At 29.4% G+C, this 5,745-nt stretch overlaps 1 pseudogene; it reads left to right on the top strand.

Annotated features, from left to right (window-relative positions):
- The first annotated feature begins 286 nt into the window (after window positions 1–286).
- LOC105974866 (uncharacterized) lies at window positions 287–2,525 on the top strand (annotated as a pseudogene).
- Window positions 2,526–5,745: the final 3,220 nt, after the last annotated feature.

The raw sequence follows: 5,745 nt of genomic DNA, 5'->3' as shown, positions 1-5,745 counted from the left end.
TAAAACAGAAAATAACAGAAAGACAAAAACACATAAAAATCTTAGCATCTCTTCTTTCGTTTTCTATATGCCCTATTCCATTGAACAAAAAACCAACCCTAATAAAATCAAGTAATCAACTAGCGCGGCAACATCGAGTGGGTGCTTGGACGGTGAAGGTAAATTTTCATTGGCTGATTACAGATTATCGTATGCAGTCTCAATCTACCGGTAGTAGTGTTAATTCCACATCGGCGACTACAAAAACTAAGGATAACGATCTCCATCCTCTGTGGAAATATGTGATAAAACTTGGTAAAGCGGGGGAAGGTGCCGGTGGTAATTGTAGATGGTTGTGTACTTTCTGTAATGAAGAAAAAGTAGGGAGTTACACTAGAGTTAGGGCTCACCTATTCCAAATAAGTAATAAAGGGATTACTCCTTACAAAAAAATGAGTAGAGAAAGTATCACCGAAATGAAAAAATTAGAAGAAGCGGCGACACAAATAGCCATGAATTCACAACCTAAAAATGTGTCTTTGCCTACTACCGGAAATACAGCCATGAGTTCGTTGTCTGGTGGTACAAGTGAACAAAATACTATTAATGTTTTGAAAAGGCAAAAAGCCGGCGATTGTGATAATCCTATTGCTAAAGCTTTTGATGCTAATGTTAGGAATCAATTGGATGCAGAGATTGCCAGAATGTTTTATACTGCATGTTTGCCTTTTAATTTTGCAAGGATTCCTTACTATGTGAGTGTTTTTTTATTTGCTTGTAATCACTCGATACCTGGTTATCTTCTCCTGGTTATAACAAATTGAGAACCACATTGCTCGAACAAGAAAAAACGCATGTCGAGAGATTGTTAGAGCCGATCAAGAGCACATGGTCAGAGAAAGGGGTTAGCATCGTGAGTGATGGTTGGAGTGACCCACAAAGAAGGCCATTGATTAATGTTATGGTTGTTTCTGACTGTGGGCCGATGTTTATCAAGGCAGTTGATTGTTCTGGTGAAGTAAAAGATAAAAAATTTATCGCGAGTTTACTGAAAAAAACTATCGATGAGGTGGGGCATCAAAAAGTGGTCCAAATTATTACGGATAATGCGAGCAATTGTAAGGCGGCTGGTGAACTCATTGAAGGTTGGTATCCTCATATTTTTTGGACTCCTTGTGTTGTTCACACTCTGAATCTAGCTTTGAAGAATATTTGTTCGGCTAAAAATGTGGAATCCAATCTAGAGACATATGATTTGTGTAGTTGGATCACCATTGTTCATGGGGATGCTGTGCAAGTCAAAAATTTTATCATGAATCATGCGATGGTATTGGCTATGTACAATTGATTTGCCCATTTAAAATTGCTTTCAGTTGCTGACACTCGATTTGCGTCTATTGTTGTCATGCTTAAAAGATTTATGCTTATCAAACGTTCTTTACAACTATTAGTGACGTGTAACCAATGGACATCATATCGAGAAGATGATCAAAGCAAAGCAAAATTTGTCAGGGACACAGTGTTGAGTGAAGAGTGGTGGGAAAAAGTTTCATATATTCTAGCCTTCACTGAACCTATATATGAGATGATTAGATATATATGAGATGATTAGAGTTTGTGACACGGATAAGCCATGCCTTCATTTGGTTTATGAGATGTGGGATGCTATGATTGAAAATGTGAAGAAAGTTATTTATGACCATGAGAAAAAATCGATGTATGGATTTTCTGCTTTCTTTGATGTGATCCAACAAATTCTAGTTGACCGATGGGCAAAAAACAATACTCATCTTCATTGTTTGGCTCACTCTCTAAACCCGAAGTGAGTTTTTAATTAATTATAGTTGTTCCTTAAGTGTTATTCTACTATTTTTTTTTTACTTGTTTTTTACTCTTTGTTGTTGTTTTTTTTTTCTTTTTTTTCTTTTTTTCTTTTGAAGGTATTACAGTGAAAATGGCTTTTAGAGGGACAAGGTAGATTGGCTCCTTATATGGATGGGTAAGTTTCATCCGAACGAATCAAATGTTTTAGAAGATTTTTTCCAAGTATAGAGGAGCGTACGAATGCAATTGATGAATTTGCAAATTTCTCTCTAAAGACTGGGCCATTTGGAGATCCAGATTCGATTGTGAGTAGATATGATGTTGAGCCTAGGAAATGGTGGGCATGTTATGGTTCGAGTGCTCCTTTACTTCAAAAGTTGGCTTTCAAAGTGCTTGGGCAACCTAGTTCTTCATCTTGTTCCGAGAGGAATTGGAGTACTTATTCCTTCGTTCATTCATTTAGAAGGAATAAGTTAAATCCTAAACGTGCGGAGGATTTGGTCTTCATTCATACTAATCTTCGCCTTTTGTCTAGAAGTAGTGCTCAATACTATGATGACAAGACAAAAATGTGGAATGTGGGTGGAGATGATTTTGGCAATATAGAAGATGAAGGAGTTCTTGATATTGCTCAAGGAGTTCTTAATATTGCTCAACTTTCATTGGATGAACCCGAATTGGAGGGTGTAATTTTTGCCGAAGACGTGGAGACTGGAATTTGATGGAAGGTGTTTATTAAATTTTATTATGTTTTTTGTTTTTTGAATTAAGTATTTGAATGTTGAAATTTATCTTTTGGATTTTAGATTTTGAATTATTTAATGTTTTATTGTTTATTGATTAGTTAATTATTTGTTTGTTTATTTTTTGAATAATAAACTGTTAATTGTTTCCTCATGTAGGAAGGAATTCATACAAGATTGATTTGCTTCTTTTGATTTGCTTCTGTTGTAATTTTTTCATGTAATTTTTTCGTAAATATACAATATACATATATATATACACACACACACATATATACATATATATATATATATATATATATAATTGAAATTAATAACTATACCCCTATATTTTTTAATATTTACACATATACCTCTATATTTTTAATATTTACGTGTATCCACCCCGGTGTCCGTATCCTATTTTTTTGAAAATGCCGTATCGCGGTGTCCGTATCCACGTATCCGTATCCGTGCTACATAGATACACACACTATCATATCCGTGAAAAAATCATGGCACTTTTCCCGAAACATAATTCACTGAATATCTTATCTCTAAAAAAATATCAAGTCAATCAATATCTTATTCCTGCAAAAAATTAAATGACTATCGATCTTTAATTTTGCAGTAAAAACATTTTCTCTGAAAAATCAATTCCATCAACATCTTATCACTGCAAAAAATAAATTACTATTTATCGTTAACTCTGCCGCAAAATAGCTGAAACCCTATGATAACACTTTGATATGCACTTTCCCCGAAGTATCAATTTAATCATTATCTATCATATCTCTGCAGCAAAATAGTTCACTCCTTATGATAACATTTTTTTCTGAAAAATCAATTCAATCAATATCTTTATAACTTTATATGTTTGTATTAGTAATTTATTTATTAATGCTCCAATGGGTATAATTGCAATATATAATTTTCTTAATTTATGTCTTTTTATCTACAATCTATTCATTGCAATTTGCAATATTAGTACTTCAATTAAATATTCTTATAAATATAACTTTTTAAGCCAAAATTTTACAAATGGACATTCTTAAATTGGTTTTTACAAGTAAAATGAATGAATAACAAATATTGTAAATATTGTAATTAATAAATAATAAATCATCATTATTAATAATAGTATAGACATCCTCAAATATAACTATTACAATATGACAGAAAAAAAAACTATCACAATAATATAATCATAGTAAAAGATCCATTTACTATAATAAAATTGTTATTACTTTAATCTAATCTATTTCAACTTTTGTTGTGAAACTAATTAAATTATAATAGGAAAATATAATTTGTAAACTAAAATATCTCATAGGGAAAAAATATTAATAACATATTAATTAATATTTTAATTATGGTTCAGAAGAAAAAAAATGATCGCATTATTTTAGAAAGGAAAAAATAAATTATGAATATGAGCATAGGAGGGTGTGACATGTGGGGACCATTAATTGTTGTTAGATTGCTTGCTAACTGTGGGAGTTGTTTAGAGCATGTACAATGAACTCAGAGCATATACAATGGCCTCCTCAAATGAAAAATACAAAATAGTGCAAGATTTTTCCAATTCTCCAAATTTTGAAGAGTAAAAATGGTGCAGTGGAACCAAATAGTATTCAATAGCACTCTTCAAATTGGACCAATCATTAACTTGCTAGCCACAGTTATAGAGGACTTTAACCATAAAATGTGGACCCACAATTGTTTTATTATCTTTTATTCCGTATTTTATGTTCTTTTATTAGCTAATTTTTTAAGTTTTTTTTAATATTCATTTCATTAATAAATGTTATGAAGTTTCTTTTATGGCTTTTAAATAACTTATTTTTATTTTATTTTTAGAGTTCTTTGTATTTCTTATTATAATCAAAATTAATTTTAAATACTTTGAATTGTATTTAACAAATAAATTTTATTTATAATAGATGATCATTTCTTATTAAGGTTATTCAACTTTATAACAAATCGAATTTTTTTATTACTACACATTAATAATTTTATCATTCCAAGAAAATAAACTTTTCATTAGTTTATTATGCCTATATTTAATTAGATATTTCAACTCCAAAATCAAGTTTATAAAAAAATTGAAAATTTAAGTTTGTATATTTTTATATTAATAATGAATATTTTATTATAGTTTAATATTTGGAGAGTCATTTTGGAGAGCAGCAAAATACATCCAATGGAGCAATTTTAATTTGGAGAGTGATTAATGTGGGACCCATTTTTAGAGAGGAGTTAAAGTGAATGAAAATGAGTATGTGGCATGTAGAGCCCACTGTTTCGAGAGGGGTTTTTTGGCTAGTCCATTGTACATGCTCTCATTAAAAACTCTTTTTATGTCAGACTTTAAGGTTCGGTAAAATGTGGAGAGGAAATTGGAATGCAGTGGAATAGTTAGTGGCTCTTCAATGCTCTCCAAATTTGAAGAGTAAATAAACCCATCGCCACAGTTAATGAGCAAGCTAGCAAAGGTATGTGGGCCCATTTATTTTTTTATATTCTTTACTTGTAATTGTATTTCTATATGTTCTTTTATTTCTATTTTGTTCAACTTTAATTTATGTATATATTTAAATGATAACTGAAATATTATAAACTTTAAATGCTAATTAAATTTAAATTTAATTTTTTTGCTTATCGAAGCGAACAAACGAAAAACAATATATTTAATAAATAAAATTCAATTTTATGTTATTTGTTAATTTCATATTCTTAATTTTTTTTATAATAATTAAGTATTTCAACAAACTTTTATCAATAATAATAAAATGAAAGTAACTTTAAACTGAATATTAATAAAACCTATTACAATATATACTACGATACAAAATTACTAAAATAAAGAAATTACAACTTAGATATGAAAATAAGACGTATAAAAATATTTATGTCAATTTTATGTTAGCTGTTAAATTTTCATATTATTAATTAGTTTGTATCTATTACAGAAAATAGAAAAAAAAATAAACTAACGTAAACCACAACATGATTAAATGGTAATTATTTTTATGTAAATTAGCCTAATTTCAAAGTCAAGTTAGGTATATCAATTTTATTAATTAAATCTAAAATATTGAAAATTTAATTTGTACTTTTTTTATATTAATAGTGAATATTTTATTACAGTTTAATATTTGGAGAGCAACAAAATATACCCATTGGAGTAATTTTAATTTGAAGAGTGATAAATGTGGGA

This window comes from Erythranthe guttata, chromosome 2 (genome assembly GCF_056151865.1).
Source record: "Erythranthe guttata isolate IM_541 chromosome 2, IM_541, whole genome shotgun sequence".
In the NCBI taxonomy this organism is placed as follows: Eukaryota; Viridiplantae; Streptophyta; class Magnoliopsida; order Lamiales; family Phrymaceae; genus Erythranthe; species Erythranthe guttata.
This window is presented reverse-complemented; position numbering and strand designations above follow the sequence as displayed.